Source organism: Ochotona princeps, chromosome 18 (assembly GCF_030435755.1).
Source record: "Ochotona princeps isolate mOchPri1 chromosome 18, mOchPri1.hap1, whole genome shotgun sequence".
Taxonomy (NCBI): domain Eukaryota; kingdom Metazoa; phylum Chordata; class Mammalia; order Lagomorpha; family Ochotonidae; genus Ochotona; species Ochotona princeps.
Genome location: NC_080849.1, coordinates 821,416 through 839,084, shown reverse-complemented (window position 1 = coordinate 839,084; position 17,669 = coordinate 821,416).

Sequence of the window (17,669 nt, the reverse complement as noted above, 5' to 3'; positions counted from 1 at the left end):
ACATGCCACACACACCTCACATAACACACACACCTCACATAACACACACACCTCACATAACACACGCACCTCACATAACACACACACCTCACATAACACACACCTCACATAACACACGCACCTCACAAAACACACACATCACATAACACACACACCTCACATACCACACACACCTCACATAACACACACACCTCACATACCACACACACCTCACATAACACACGCACCTCACATAACACACGCACCTCACATAACACACACACCTCACATACCACACACACCTCACATAACACACGCACCTCACATAACACACGCACCTCACATAACACACGCACCTCACATAACACACACACCTCACAAAACACACACCTCACATGCCACACGCAGCTCACACGCCACACACCTCACACAGCTCATATAGCACACATGACATACACCATGCCTTATATACCACACACCACACATACCACATGTACCTCACATATCACACTGTCCCTGCAGATACGTCCCATACCACACACGCACACTGGCACCATACTGACCAATCTGTCAAGAGCGGCAAGAACAGCAAAGGCAAGTCTGTGGGACAGACGCACACGTGGGCTCCACAGTACTGCAGATGCCACGTTCAAGTCTGCAGTCTGTTCACTGGAGGTGGACAAGTCTGTGTGTGAGGCAGGCGACCACAGCCGCCTCAACTGGGTTTGAATAACAAGGGGAAGAACTCCAGGAACTTGGGGGTGCAAGGACGCTCTTTACTGGGACAAGTTTGGCCTAAGGCAGCCTCTGTACTCCGGTGAGGAAGTGTGACCCGAAGCAGCCTCCGTACACCCACCTTGCAGCACGCACAGCACATCATCTAACTTAAGAGCAGACCCTGGTAACCAGGCAACCAGGTCTCAGCCAATCACAGGCTGCCAGCCAATCAGCCCCACCCATCAGGTTGTCTTGTGATCCTTTCCTGGTTCTGGGCTTAAGTAGCAGACACACCCTCCTCGGAGTCTGGTCAACTCTTAGCTGGCACTTGTGTCACTTTAGCAGGACGGTGGCATGTTCACGTTGAGTCTCTCTGGCTTCCGCTCAGCTTTGAGTGTCTCCTGCAGAGTCGTCATGCTTGCTGTGGTCAGGCCGAGGGTTGCTAGGAGCTGCTGCCTCTTACCCACCTCACCCACGTGGATCTGGGGAAGCTGCTGGGCTCAGCTGCGAAGCCAGTGACCATTGCCAGGAGCCCTGGGCCCTCCCAAGGCCACAGTGCACACGTGTGTGGAAGCACACCCAGCACAGCACACCAACGGGGTCCCTACCCTGCCCTTCTCCCTCGGGACATGCCAACCACAGCGTTCAGCTCTCACATTTCCACGGTTATTCCTCAGTTGCTTTCAATTGGGTTTTCCAGTTATTCAGACCAAACACTCACTCACCAGGAAACCAGCTCCAGGGTCCCTTGGCTGGCAGGGACTCTGCCAGCTGCACACTGTCCTAGAGACCCAGGGCATCCCTCAAGCTCCTGGAAAGGAGGTGCCAGCGCAAGGCCTGCGAGCCCAGGGCACTGGCCATGGAGGGCCCATAGGAAGAGGGGACAGAGGGAGGCGAGGAGAGCGAGGCACAGACCCCTCCTCCAGCGTCCGACTGCTTCGCCTGGGGGTCCCCACTTTGCTCTCCACAGTCTCCCAGAGGAACCCTCACTGTGCCAGACCCCAAAGCCAGGAGCCACACTAACCCTGAACCCAGCATTCACTACTGTCCTCTTCGGCGGAGGTCCAGGGCCATAGGCACAAAAAGGCCACAGACCCAGGGGAAGGCCCTCCGGGACCTGTCTCTGACTGTGCTCTACAGCTGAGGTTTGGGGCCGTAGGCAGGACATCTGTGCCCACGACAGGGCCACAACACTGGTGAAGAGGCCCTCCGGGACCTGTCTCAGTGACTACACCAAAGGCACATACCCAGGATGCACCTGCTTCCCCCCCTCCTGCAGGTCCACCAGATCTCTGCCATGTCTCCCTCCCCAGGTGCCCTTCCTGGCCCTGGCCGCCCAGTTTTGTCACTCAGTCCCCCAAGAACGACTCAGCCAGCTTCCCCAGCACCCTGCAGTACAATCTCTGCGGGGAGGAAAACTGGGTCCACAGTGGCGAACGCCTGTGACGTCATTCCCTTCCCAAGGGAGGCCAGGGCCCTTGGGAATGAAGGGGCACCTGCCTGCTGGCCGGTGTGCGGCAGGAAAGGTCCAGACCTGACCAGCTCAGACCCGTGCCATCATGCCTCCTCAACACAGAGCTGGTGCCTGGGGTGTGGCCTGCTCCCATTCGAAGCCCTGCGCGCGGCGCTGCAGTGCAGTGAGCAGCTGACAGTGCCGGGAGACTGTGCTGGACAGCTCAGCTGAAGTCCGCTGACCCAGGCCCTGTGGTGCCAAAGCATAAATTCCTCCTGGGAGCGCGGTGTGTGCTCACCCACCACAGCTGGCACCACACAGATTCTGCCACCTTGTCTCTGCATCTTAGTGAGACAGAGTCTTTGACTAAAACCGGCTTGGAACCAAGGAGCCAGGCCACTTGGACCATGCGGTTTCCTACAGGCTTCCCCATGACAGACCAAGATGGACACAGCGACAGACACAGGCGCAAAGAGGAAAGCAGGGAGGGCAGAGAGGAAATGTGGAAGGGAAGACATGAATGACAACATGGATGCAGGCCTCGTTCCCGATCCGGGCACATCCATGGACACAGAAAGACCGAGTCATCCAGGATTGCTGTGTTTGATGAAGAAGGGCACACGTGGACAGACGCTGCAGCCATGTGCACGTTCAGAGCACCCACCTCCTGTTCGTTGACATAGCATATCCACATCTTGTCCACTGACATGGCCACGCCCACATCCTGTGCAATACATGGCCACACCCACACTCTGCACTGACACACCCACACCCACGCCCTGTGCACTGACACACCCACACCCACGCCCTGTGCACTGACACGGCCTCTCCAATGTGCGTGTCCTCCCAAGGACCAGTAGAAAGTTGGCCCAGGAGCTGAGCTGAGAGGCAGGGCCTGGAACTGGCAGTCCCATTCGGGTGTGGACATCAAATGGCCACAGCAGCCCCAGCTCAGCATCATCTGCAGCAAGTTCAGTCCACCGTGGAAAAGCTGAAGCTGTGACTGAGCCTGCGTCGGTTTCCACTGTGGGAGACGCCTGTGTGAACAGAGCAGCAGCGCTGAGCCGGGACCCAACCGATGTAACCAGCATTTCAAATTATGCCGTGCAACTACAGACTCCCCACAAAACAGACACGTGTGCACCACGCTGTGTTCGAGAAATTAATCCAATAAATCCAGCAGACCCTGGGAATCACTCGGACCTGGCCCCAAGTCCAATTTAGGATGAAACCTAAAAAATAGCCACAAAATCAGGATATTTTATATGATAGTATAAGGAAATTTGATCTAAAAATTAAATCCCAAGCCACAAGCAAATCAAATAAAACCAAGACTGGAAGCTGATCAAGACTCAAACCACCTCTTATCACAGGGACCTGACCCTGGCTCAACCAACTTCCTGATAAAACAGAAGCACCCTGATCCTCTGGGGGGCAGCAGGAGGCACACGTGCCAGGGTGCACCGCACACTAGCTGTAGTCCAGAGCAGGGCGGTGCGGCCAGCCTCAGGGAGACAGCATAGCACCTGTCTTGGCAAGCGCAGGTGTAGCAGGCATCTGAGCTGTCACAGAACTGGAAAGGATTCCACAGTCACGCTGCAATGTCGCTGAGAACCCGGAAGCCCTCAGCAGAAACATGAGGATGGGACAAGGGAGCCAACGGGGTGTCAGGGCAGCTGAGTGCAGGATCTGACAGGAAACTGAGGGCACCATTGGGGCCTGGGATCCTCAGACGTGAGGACTGGACTAGAAGCCAACCGAACCACCAAGTGTAGGATCTGGGGGGCAGCCTCAGGAGAGCCCTTGTGGGAAGCTGGCCCCCTGTGGTTAGCGGGCCTCAGGGAACCTGACACCCCTACTCAGCCCTGCTGTGAGCCTCCAACAATGCTGACACTCTGCTTCTGGTTTCCAGAACTTTCCCTGAAAGAACCAGTCCCATGAGAATAAGCAGTGAGGTCCCCCTGGGCGAGGCAGAGCCAGGACATCAGGACAAACGGCAGCTCCGAGACAGCAGCTGCACACAGACGCCGGCAGTGCATCGGGAGAACGGGACAACACCTGTGGGGCAGAGAGGCACGGGAGAGCCAAGGGCACGGGGCCGAGGAGCAATTCACAGGGCTTGTCCAGGGACTGTGGCTGTGCAGCTGGCCGTCCACAGAGCAGCAGATCCCCAGAACAGAGCTTTAAATTCAATGAATCGCAAAGCACCAGGTCCAACCTGAGCAACATGACTCCCAGAGGGGACAGCCTTGGAGTCTGGGCTGAGCCCACGGGAGTCACAGCTGAGGTGAAAAAATAGGCAACTTCATCCAACATGCAGCCTCGTCCTCGTTGAAAGACATCATTGAGAAAATAAGAAAACCACAGGCGCGGAGACAACATTCATGTTAGGTTTGCTGCAGATGGGGGCGGGAGAAAATGTTCACACACACGTCACACACAGGAGGCGAGGAGACAGTGTGCACATATGTGTCACAGGAGGCGAGGAGACAGTGTGCACACGTGTGTCACGGGAGGCGAGGAGACAGTGTGCACACATGTGTCACAGGAGGCGAGGAGACAGTGTGCACATATGTGTCACGGGAGGCGAGGAGACAGTGTTCACACGTGTGTCACAGGAGGCGAGGAGACAGTGTGCACACATGTGTCACAGGAGGCGAGGAGACAGTGTTCACACATGTTCCTAGGAGATGAGGAGACAGTGTTCACACATGTGTGTCATGGGAGGTGAGGAGACAGTGTTCACATGTGTGTCATGGGAAGTGAGGAGACACCTCCGTAACAGCAGCATGACTTGGGCATCTGACCCAGGGGCTCCAACACCTGTCCAGACCCCTGCAGCCCCCAGCAGCACTCTGCCTGGCCCCGTCTCCTGACCAGCCACACCCACACAGGCGGCCTGGACTGTTCCCAGCCCCAAGGTGATGCCTGTGCTGGCAAAGCCAGAGCAGCGGGAACACAGCACAGACAGTGCAGCTTGAGCCAGCCAGGCCCAGGGGAAGCGCTCTGCCGTTCCACCAAGCATTCCGCGCTCCCCAGAGGACGCGCTCCACCCTCCCTTTGAGATGCCCAGACACGTGTGCACGTTCATAGCACGTAATCCCTCGCAGCACACGCCAGCAGCAGACCCGTGCCCGGCCACAGGACGGATGAACAGACGGCCCTGTGTGTGAGCTAAAGCAATGCCGTTCTGGTGCACAGTGCAAGAGGGAAGGCCCAGGGCTGTGAGCCGCACCATCTTCATCCTGCAACAGAAGATGCAGCCAGAGACTCCAAAGCGCCTTGACTGCACCCTGGGTGTGCACACAGGAGGGAAGCAGCCTGCCACAACGCTGGCCCCGGGCTCCAAGTTCCCTCAGACACACCTGACACACACGGTCCACTCTTCCACAGTGACAGCAAACAAGACGCAGGCAACGTTTTGAAAGGTGACAGTGAGAAGTACCTGTCCTCACTTTCCTTTGGGAGGCCATTGTCATGAGCAGGCACGACCCTGCACTGCGGGGCGCAGGTCGTCCACAGCCCCTTGGGTCCTGGAGACCCTCCTGACTCCCACAGGCTCAGTCGGTCCTTGCTTTCTCCTCCCAGAGGCTGGCTCTGGTCTTCTGAGTGAAGCCGTGAAAACAGCCCCAAAGGCCCAGCGCCTGCCCTCCGCCTGCAGGGCCCAGAGCTGCCTTGGTTCACCAGAGCTTTGCACGTCTGCTTGTTTTAAAAATGCCCAGTTTGGGTCTCAGTTTAACATCCCATTTTCTTCTCCAAGAAAGTTCCAACTGGGAAGACAACATAAACCAGCGGGAAAGGTTTTTGTATTTTTTTGCTACCTTTCTTTCACTGTAAGAATTTCTATATTTTACAGTGGGAGAGGAACTGTTAGTGTTTGATATTCTGTTGACAACAACAGAACCTAAAAAGTACTCCGGCGGTACTGGTGAGAACTCAAGGGTTGCCCACCTGCGCCTCTGCTGCCAGACCCCACGCTCTGCAGCCGGACCCCCAGGGCACGCTGGCCACAGGGCCGCGGCAGCTGCCACAGCGTGGAACAGGGCAGGAAACACACTGTTGGGGGGCCATGGGAGTCAGACAGAGTGGCTGAGAGTGCCTGAGGCTCCCGTGTGGATCCCTAAGTTTCCCAATGTCTCCAGGTTTTCAGCAGCCGCCGTTACCCCTCAGTCTGCCATCGATGGCAGGCACACTGCACAGGCCACCTAGGAGCTCCACACAGCCGCGCTCCGGACATGAAAACCTGGCACACCACGAAGTTAAGTCATGCAGAAACCAGAGAGTGACAGACATCGCTCTGCTCTGCCTGGACGTGAGAGCCTCGTCCTAGGTGGGACCACCACTTCCCCTGCCCCCTGAGCCAGGAGGGTAGCTGTGAGGGCTCCACAGCAGGTCCAAGGCAGCCTCTGAACCCACTGAAGGAGCCGCTGGAAATCGGTGAGTCCCAGAGGGCTGGGGCCAGGAGGGGTGGGAGGGGGATAAGAGGCACAGAGGAAAGGGGGGGATGAGCAGAGCATGGGGCAGGAAGCAGGAGGGAACAGAATCGATGCCAAGAAAACCGGGCAGATTCAAGCATGGCTCCTCACTGGCCACCTGCTTAGCAAACATTCATTTCCTTCAAGAAATGTAACATCCTCAGACCTCAGTCCTGCTTCCCAGTAGCTCAGCAGAGCACCACGCGTGTCCACCGAGGGCCCCTGAGGGAGTTGGCATCCACGCAGGCTCAGGCGCTGGTGTGGTCACCTACACACATGTCCACTGAGAGCCTCGAGTGGAAGAGTTGGCTTCCACATAGGCTCAGGTGCAGGTGTGGTCACATCCATGTGTGTCCACTGAGAACCCCTGAGGAGTCGCCAGGCACTGACGTGGTCTTGGCCTTGACATCTGCCTGCTGATGTAGAAAGGCTGGATGGGTTGTCCTGAGGCTGAGGACGCCTAGAGTCCCCCATAGTGTTCTGAGCTTGGGGAGCCTGAAATTCCCCAGTAGGTGTTCTGGGCTGGGCTGGGGGTGCTTGAAGTCCCCACCCCCCGTAGGTGTTCTGAGCTTGGGGATGCCCGTGGTGTTCTGGGCTTGGGGATGCCCATGGTGTTCTGGGCTTGGGGGCACCTGGAGCCCCCCCCCCATAGTGTTCTGGGCTGGAAGGTTCCATCAGGTGGTTTTCAGCCCAGGGATCCTCTGCAATCCTGTTCCCGTCACAGGACAGTGGGGACACAGCTCAGGCTGACAAGCACTCCCATTCACAGCCTTTTCTGCCTTGCTCCTCGTCTCAGGGGCCTTGACACTCATATTCCACCCAGAGGTCTCAAGGAAGGGGCTCCCCAAGCCCCAGCCATCCCCTCCAGCAGGCAGAGTGAAGCTACCAGCACACAGACGGTGTGGAGGGTATGCCTGACGCCAGCACACGTAAGGAGACAGCTCTGCCTGAGCCTCACTGCTTCTGGAAGCGAGTACAGTGCAATCAGCGAAGCCCGACCCACCGCGCGGCCACAGGGCGAGGAGCGCGTGCAGGAGCAGCCTGGCAGGAGCAGCCAGCGTGGCCCCGATCTCCCTGGTCTGCAGTGCAGTAACATGCACAGGACAAACACTTCGACACGTGCTGTTTTCTAGAAAAGTCGTGAAAACATGTGTTTAACATGCGAAGGGTTAGATAAGTCTGCAGCTTTGTGGAAATCACTAATTTTTAATTTCACTGCCTATGAAACCTGAAATATTTAGGAGTCAAGATGAGAACCGTGAAACCCTGACCTCGCTGGCTCTTGCGTTTTGAGGCTGCGCCGGAAGCTGTTTGCCGCCCAACCAGAAAAGTTGCAGTTCATTGAATTTAAACTTAGAACATAAGTATATTCACTTCCAGAGCTCCCCTCAAGATGGGGGAAAATGCACTTAGAAATGACATGGACAGACCTGCATCCTTCAGACCTCACCGTGCCTGGCAACCATTGCTCCTGGTGGAAATTGTGCAGGGTTGGAGATCAGGAAGGTCCAGGGCTGTGCCTGCCACCTCAAGGCAGGTCCCTCACAGGGCTCATGATGCAGCCACATCACCAGCAAGCAACTGCCTGTCAGGAACAGCTTCAACAAAGAGCTCCTGATTACCTCGGAGACTGCCAGGGACTGTGCGTGTGTCTGTGCCCGGCAGTCCATTTCCATGAAGTGGTCAGCCCAACCACGCACCCCTGGGCCCCGGAGCCGGCCCCAGGATGGCAGAAGGCGCCTGCCCTATTAGAAAGCCTCAACAGGCCAGCCCGAAGCCTGGCGGTGGCTGTTCCCCCACCATCCACCTTAGTGCAGCTAAGTGGTGGCGACAGGTGTGGGACACCTGTCTACCGCCAAGCTGAATTATTCCTCGCTGTCTGCGGCGAGCATGGAAAGATGGAAGAGCAGATGTCCCGGGCAGAGGACGCAGGCGAGCAGGTGAGTCAGTGCGAAGGCGGAAGACTTGACATGCTGACAGGTTCTTCGTCATTTGTGGGAAATAAAGTTAGCTGATGGAGCAGACCCTGGGGAACAATCACACACCTGAACGGACGGTGATCTTAGTAATGCTGTCACAGACACGAAGTCCCACCCGCGATGTGCATCCGCAGATGGTGGGGGACACACCACCTTACAAGTTGCTGTCACTTCACCATCTGTTCTCATGTTATTGGGGTGCAGCACTGGGGACACAGCTGACACATCTCTGGCGATAGGCAGAACCGCAGCTACCCTGGAAGACACTGTGTGCCACGGCCTTAGCTGTCAGAGCTGCCACTGGTAGTGTCAGGGACAGGCCAAGTTCCGTGCTGGGGATAAGGTCGCTCAGGCAGTGCTGTCACAGGACTGCACCACTTGACAAAACCCCGCACACAAACAAGGACTGAAGAGAACCACTCCCACAAGGGAAACAGGGTGAGCCTGGGCCTGCAGGCCACACAGGTCACAGGAAGGACAGGGTGTCTCCCCACTTCCAAGGGCCAACCATGGGTGCTCCTCCGAAAAGTCCTGGCCCGGGCTTTAAGACAAGACAAATCGACAAGGAGCCCAGAGATAGAAGGAGAAAGTCAGGCCAGCTCCCCACTTATTTTTTTTTAAGATGTATTCATTTTTATTACAAAGACAGAGAAGAAGATCTTCTGTGCGATAATTCACTCCCCAAGTGACCGCCACAGCCGGAGCTGAGCCAGTCTGAAGCCAGGAGCTCAGGTCTCCCACACGGGTGCAGGGTCCCAAGGCTTTGGGCCGTCCTCCACTGCTTTCCCAGGCCACAGGCAGGGAGCTGGATGGGAAGTGAGACCACCGGGATTAGAAGCGGCGCCCATATGGGGTCCCGGGGTGTTCAAGGTGAGGACTTTAGCCGCTAGGCCACTACGGCACTTCTAAGTGGATAAATACCACTACCACCACCAACCGAAGTCTGCTCTGATAAGAACACGGCCAGCTCTTCCACATAAACCAGCACTGGACAGCGGGAGAGTGAGGCCCACGAAATAACAACATTCAGAATGCCAGGGAAATGGCAGCTTTCCATTCAAGTAAATGTCGGTTTAACGTATTCTAGATAAAGGACAGTAATTGTCCCTCAAGTCACAAAGTTTGCCAGTAATTTGGTTGGAGAAATTCCCAAAGAAATATGGAAATCGTAAGTTCAACACAGATTAAAATTTAATTTATTAATTCACAGAGTAAGGGAATGAAACTATGAAAATAATAGACGTGGCAATTCATTAACAATTATTCAGCAACTGATAGTTGTTAAAATTTACCTGTGACTGTTAGAATTTTTCCTGCAGAACTTGCCATTGGGTACTGAGGGATTTAACCTGTCATTGGGAAATTCCATGAAGAAAATGCAAATTGCATTTTAATGATCACAGTGGTAGGAGTTTGGAAAACTGGGCTGTGGTTCCCCTACTCCACAGTTTTTCAAGTTAAATAAAATTTACATTGATGTCAGCGCCTCCACCTGGTCTGTGAAGGGTAATTAAAATCGGTAATTGTTTAAACATAAATTTTGCTTTCCAAGCTAATATCATGTCAGTGGGCAGGTGTTACTGCTCACTGCCATACTGAGGAGTGTTAGTTCAGAGAAATCACTGCCGTTGGCGCAATTGGCCATAATGAGACTAACTAGTTCCAACCTTTTTTAAGGGCAAACAGGGGGTTCAGAGAAGGTACCCGAAACGGTTTCACTCATGGCCTGGAGAGGTTGTCTCCTGGAGAGTGGGTGCAGCCTGCAGCCAAGGTCCCATCCTGGGCTGTGTCAGCTGTGTGTGGGGCACGAGGTCACGGTGGAGAGTGTAGGCTCCCCAAGTCCCACCTCCAGACCCCGGAAGGACGTCCAGAAGGGCTGCTGGGTCCTGCCAGCCGATGTCTAGCATGTCGACAGCCATTTGCTTCTTGACACACACAATGAGCACTGGGCAGGGCCGTCTTGCTTTGGTGTGTCCTCCGTGGTTGGCACTGCTGGGTAACGGGCTCTGCTCTGCAGCCTAAAGCAGTCACACAGGGTGCTGAAGGCTCCTTCCTCCTTCCTGGCCTCATCTCTCCTCTTCCTTCCCTGTATTCTCTGGGACCAGATCCCAGGGGAAGTGGGCTTGGACATCTCCAGGACACCAAGCTTGGCTCCCACACAGCATGTGATGCCCAGGGGCCAGTGTGGGTGGTCATCACCGCCTGCACTTGTTTGTGGAGAACCATTCTTGTGCCTCCAGCAGATGCAGAGCAGGTGCCAGGACACAGCATGCTGGACAGAGGAGGGACCAGACCCCTTGGGCAGGGGAGTGGCAGTGCCCTGGACCAGGCCCATGGGCAGTGCAGTGCCCCCAGACCAGGCCCCGTGGGCAGTGCAGTGCCCAAAACAGTGACAGTCTCGAATCAAAACAGTCTAAGTTCCAACAGCAAGAACTAGAAAAGGAAGATCAAAATGAGCCAAGACAAGCAGAAGAAAGAAAACAAAGAAAATTGCAGAAACCAATGGGATTAGAAAAAGAAATAGGGAAAATAATGAAAAAAAAATCCAGTCTTCCAGTAAACCAAAATTACAAACCCTGGAAATATTGACAGAAGTGTAAATGTTTTAAAGATGAGGCCCTGGGAGCCACTCACTCGCAGAGTCCTCCCCACCCCCATTAAACTCCAGGGCACCAGCACTCAGCCGAGAAAGGCAGGGCTCACCAGCACTCAGCCAAGAAAGGCAGGGCTCACCAGCACTCAGCCGAGAAAGGCAGGGCTCACCAGCACTCAGCCGAGAAAGGCAGGGCTCACCAGCACTCAGCCGAGAAAGGCAGGGCTCACCAGCACTCAGCCGAGAAAGGCAGGGCTCACCAGCACTCAGCCGAGGAGGCAGGGCTCACCAGCACTCAGCCGAGGAGGCAGGGCTCACCAGCACTCAGCCGAGAAAGGCAGGGCTCACCAGCACTCAGCCGAGAAAGGCAGGGCTCACCAGCACTCAGCCGAGAAAGGCAGGGCTCACCAGCACTCAGCCGAGGAGGCAGGGCTCACCAGCACTCAGCCGAGGAGGCAAGCCTCAAGGCCAAGGTGGCTTCACTGGAGAATCCTGAAAGTGTCTAGAAACATAACTGACCTCGGTTCTATGAAATCTGCTCTAGAATACAGAGGAGGGGGCACTCTGGAACACTATGAACCAAAACCACACAAAAGAATTCAAAAAGGAAAAAAGTCTTAGGCTAATTTATCTCATGAATTTAGCTGCAAAATAGTTGCTATAAGAAGTCGGTTCTAATATAAGAGAATTATATGCCAAATGGATAGCTAAGGTCGCTCAGTATTTGAAAACATACCATACACACTCATAAACAATGGCCATGAGCTCAAGCGAATCCACCTTGGCCACCGTCTAAAGGAAAAACCAGTAATAGACTCATCCAATGAGCAGCAATAACATATGCAATCAACTGCAGACCTTGAAGAAAATTGTAGACCACCCCCATAGCAGGAGTGGAGGAAGACACCCCACTGTAGAGAGCGCCATCTCAGGTGAAAAGCCACAACACAGTGGTCAGTTCTGCCCAGCGGGATACCAGAAGCCCAGCACTCTTAAAGCTCCAAGCCCCAAGGAAACCCCGACTGGGAAATGAGTTTCACAGAGATTTCCATAAAGAAGGGTGTGGTCTTATGTTCCGCAGCCCTCAGGATTTAAACCGGGCACTGCAAGCACAGAGCCTGGTTCTCGCTCCACAGCCAGAGGGAGTGTGTGACAGCTGTGCTGGGAACAAGCTGCTGGTGTCCTCACAGTCTGAAATCAGTTTCCCCTACAACCTGCCATGGTGCGGGGGACTTTTAACCCCATCGAAGCAACGATTTGGGCTCCTGAGGCGGCATAGAGGCGCGGGGGTTAAACAGCCACTTGCAACAGCAGACACCTAGCAAGGGACCAGGCCCAATCCAGCTGCTGTGTTTGAGGCATCTGGGAAAGCAGAGCCGACGGCCCGGGGGTGCCCCAGCACCCACGCAGGAAATCAGGGTGGAATTCCTGGCTCCAAGCTTCAGCCTGACCTGGTCCACAGGGTGGTCATCTGGGTGTGCACCAGTGGGCGAAGATCTCTCTTCTACTCTCACTCTCATCACTTTGCCCTTCACATAAGTGTGTAACATCTGCCATGAGTGTTCAAAGCAGCCTGATGTGTGATACATAAACTCTGGCACCTCCAGGGTGGTGGCGAGACGACCTGGGCACAGCCCATGCCTGGGCCGCCCAGCAAGGAAGACAGGGCCGTTGACACCAAGGAACTGTACTGCACACACACGCGCAACTCGAAGTCACTGGCTCAGCTTGTCTAGTTTTGCTTTTATAGTCTGTGCATTTACGATCTCAGCCAAGCGGCCCCTCCTGGCCAGGCTCTGGCAGGATATGCCCACCAGTGACTTCAAAGTCTCAGGTCTTGGGTTTAGATCTTGGCTCTATGGGAGGTGATGTCTGTGTGGAGTATCAGGTCTGCACGTGGAAACCCAGTTTCCCCCAACGCCATCCACCGAAGACACTCCTTTCTCCGGGGAATGGTTTTAGCTCGTTTGTCAAAGACCAGCCTGCTACTGATGTGCACAATAACTTGGGGGTCTCTAATCGGTGCCATTGCGCCACACGCCTGTTTTTGGTGCCAACACCAGGCTGTTTTGATTATAAAAAGCCCTGTAGTTGTCTTGAAAGCAAGTATTATGATTCATTGTCAAAGACTGCGTGGTTACTGGAGCTTTTGTGTTCCTAGATGAATTTTAGGATTTTTTTGTTCCCCAGATCTGTGAAAAACATCCTTGGTATATTGACTGGGACTGCGTTGATCTGGAAGCTCTGGGCCGCATGAACCCTCGGGCGATGCTATTTCTTCCAGTTCATGGTGCTGTCTCCATTTCAATCATGCTTTGTAATTGGTGAATTCACTTCATCTGGGGACTGCTGCGGACAGAGTGGAAGATCACTCTCGGCCAGGGCATTGTTGGGATGTAAGAACGCTGCCGAGTTCTGTTGTTGATTTTGTATCGAGCAACTTCGCCGAATTTTCTTACAAGTTCCAACCGTCTCTTAATGGAGTCTTTTGGTTCCCCTGTATAAAGGATCTTGTCATCTGCAAACAGGGATAATTTGACTTCCTCCTTTCCAATTTGTATCCCTTTGAATTCTTTTTCTTGCCTAATGGTTCTGGCTATAACTTCCAGAATTATATTGAATAGTAATGGTGAGAGCTGGCATCCTTGTCTGGTTTCAAGTCTTACTGGAAAATGCTTCCAGCCTTCCCCAACTTGAGATGACGCCGGCTGCGCGCGTCATGTGTTGCCTGGATTGTGGAGCTATGTACTCCTAGCACAAGGCTTTTTACCCTGAAAAGCTGTTGCATTTATCAGATGCGCTCCCTGGATCTATCAAGATAATCGTATGGCTTTTGGTCCTGCGTTCCGGTGAAGGACTTTTAAAGGATGGAATGTGTGTGTCGTGTTCATCAACCGGTGCCTGTTGCCCATTCATGCATCCCTGGAGTGTGGCCCTTGGTCCAGGTGGACGCGCGCTGATCTGCTGCTGGATTTAGCTTGCTGGGATCTGGTTGAGGCTCGTGGCTCCACACTCATGGCCCTCTGTGGTTGTGGAGTGGGTGATGCTGGCCTCGCGGAACAGCCCTGAAGGCTCCCTCATGTTCCATCGTTCCGGACGGTTTGAGGACAACCAGGATTGGTCCTTCTCTGGGATTAGTGAAGCCCTGGGGTTCCCTTTTCATGTGCCTGCCGAACTGACAGTGTAAGGAAGAGGTCTGGACCGCAGGGGGCCACGCGAGCCTCTGTGTGCAATCAGCTCGTGTGTGCAAGGGACTCCTACCCCACAGAAAGCTAGGGAGGCCCAGGAAGGCTGGCCCCTGGGGACAACGACGTGGGTGGTTACAAGGGCGGCTCAGAGCTCTCCCTGATGCTCTGACAGCCGCTGGGGCTCTGCTTCCTAAGGACTACAGCTACACCATCCTTGGTGAAGTGAGCAGGCCTCCCCGCCTCTCAGGAGGCACTTGGCGGGGCGCACCAGGAGCACCGGGAGCCTCTGACACAGTGGAAGGTAAGGGCTAGGACTCGCCCTTGGTGGTACAGGAAAGCGGCCTCCTGCTCACAGCTGATGCCGGGCGGGGCACGTGACCGAGCCTCAGCTAGCAAAGGCAGTCCTTTGAGTTCCGAAACTGAGTCTAGACAGTGAGTTCAAATCTCAAAGGTGCTGTGCTCTGGGTGTTACTTCGTGCTAGAAAATTCAGCAACTGCAGCATGGCCAGAAGTGCTCCTGACGGCTCTGCCGTTTACTGTTGCCGTCTCAAGACGGGATGCACTCGCCACCCAAGCACCCACACACACGTGCACACATGGGACCAGAGCGTGCCAATTGAGATGCTCACAAAGGTGGGTCAGAAATCGCCAGTCCCCACCTCTAAGAGCCACGGGGCCTCCACGGGCGCTCAGGCTGCACCCCCAGAGTGAGGTCAGCTCCAGGGGAGATGAACGCCACCTCCAGCAAAGCTGCCATAGAGCAGGGAGGCCGTGGAGAGCGCAGCTGAACCGCCCTGGGGGCCCCTGTGCTCTGCAGGGGAGGGCTTGCTCCAAATCCGCATTCTCCTTCCTGCCAAGTGCTTGAGAGGGAGCAGGGGCCGGCTGGCCATGGCCACGCCCATGGCCACGCGGCTGGAGGGGGGTTGGAGGGGGGCTGGAAGGGGGCTGGAGGGGGGCTGGAGAGGTGCGGAGCTCAGGCTGCCGCAGGCAGCTGAGCAGAGAATCAGCAGACAGATGAGCTTTCTCTGGTGTCTCTCCTTCTTACTGTAAAATCTTCCTTTCCAGTAATGATTTTTGAAATAGTCTTTTTAAAAGATAGAAGCAGGAAGGCTGGGTCACTCAGAGGATTCATGTAGATGCTGAGAACAACACGCTCATGGAACTGCATGTGCAGCCACAACTCTGAGAGAAAAGTCCCGGAAAGTTCTTGCCCAAGCCACAACTCAGACCGGCAACGAGTTCCACCTACACCCAAAGGTCCCCAGTGGGACAATGAAGCTGATGGGAAGGGCCGTGTCCTGCTGGGCGGCGTCCACCCCACAAGCCCCGACCCTGGAACCTGCCCCCAGCCAGGCTGCTCATGTAGCCACCATGGAACCTGGGGCCTCCACAAGCTCACACCACAGCACCAGTCACCCACACATTCCCACGGTAAGAGAAACCAGGGAATGCCTGACCCTGAAAACCAAAGATTCCAGGCACAGAGGCATTATTTTGCAAGGCAGAGCTGCAGGGAGAGGCAGAGGGGAGAGGCAGAGATCCGCCATCTGCTGGTTCGCTCCCACAGCGCGCAGTGAGGGCGAGTGCCAAGCTGGCTCTCCTGGCCAGAACCATTCCAGAGCACGCAGTGACAACAGACACAAGGTACCAGCCAGCTCTGGAATGAGCTGCCATGCTGCCCGCCAAGCCTTGCCACTGAGATCCACAAGCAGCTGCCTCCACACGCCTTCCTCCCAGGGTTCGAGGGCCAGGGCCCATCGTGCCTGTGCTGGTGATAGCCTTGGAGATGCCTCTGGTCTCAGACACAGCATGAGTGGTGGCAGGAGATCCTGTGTGTCATTACCAGTGGAGCTGTGAGTAGCTGGCACACAGCATCACGGACGAGCTGCTGTCTTTTCCTGCTCCCATCACCACCCGTTGTCTAATCAGGAACACACACCGTGTCTTGGCCTGTCCAGACAGCACACACGCACACCTCCACAGCATGGCGGCCTTTGCAGGGACTTTCCCAGAAGCTGTTTGCACCTGAGCACAGCCAAGCACCCGGATGTTAACTCATCCCAGGAGAATGCCCTTCCCAAAGAACATTTGAAACTTTTCCTGTTTATTGTCCGTCCCCCTCAAGCACAAACACTAAGATCGTGTCATATGCCATTTTGAAAGAATTGTCATAAAACAAATGAGTGACTGTCCCACAAGACAAGAGAGAAAGAGGAAAGACAAAGAAGAGAAACAGGTGTCCCAGGAGTGCCCCAGGCAGGGCTGTGGGGAGGAGTGCCAGGAGCTTGACAAAGGCCCGAGGAGAGGCAGACGGGTGGTTCACTGTGCCGTGGCAGCAACCAGAGACGATCTCCTGGTCTACAAAGAGGAGGGACGAACACGCACACTGCGAACTGGGAAGAAAGAGCTTCATTTGTGCAAAGCCGATGATTCCTGATGCTCTCGTACGTTAAATGAGCCAGGAGTCCAGACGAAAGAACACTTCAGTATGATTTTAAAATGAATTGTGCCCACCCTGTAACAGCCTCTGAAGTGCACTCCAATTGTTTACTCATGCGCTTGACCTGTTTCTGCACACACACACACACACACACACACACACACTCCCTGAGCCATGCAGCTGACCTGGTTTGGGGGGCCTCAACCCAGCCCAAGTCTCGAGTCATCCCTGCAGGCTGAACATTCCAGAATCTCCAGGCACAACACCCCAAGGCTGTGGCTTGCCTCTTTTAAAATTTGTGCTGAAGCCCAATTCACCATCACTGACCCACGCCCGCCTTTCACTAGACATACAGATGAAAAAACTCATAAACCTCAAAGTATTAAAAAGTAGTATATCAAGAGAATGTGAAATAGAATGACTAAAAAACACTTGATTCCTTAACTCTAAGTCACAGCCTAGGTTCAAGCCATAAGAAACCAAAAACCTCAAGGTTTAAGTGAAAGTTTTGACTTGGGAGCACTTTTCAGCACAGGCATACTTAAGACAACAAAGAATTCTGACAAAAAGAGAATGAAACACTAGATTTGGAGGCAAGAAGTCACACTGACTGCCAGGATTCCATAAAAAGGGGGGCCTTCTGGAACCTTCTGAGAGGGGGAACCTAGTCTGTTGATGACTCCCTAAATCCAAGGGAAGGTGAGCAGACACAGACGAGCTGGGTGCGAGACAGTACAGCTGGCGGCCACCATTTCTCCTCACCTCTAAAGGCAGTGGAAGGCGGGCAGGCAGGCAGGCAGGCAGGTGGGCAGGTACACCGATGGGCAGGTGGGCAGGTACACTGA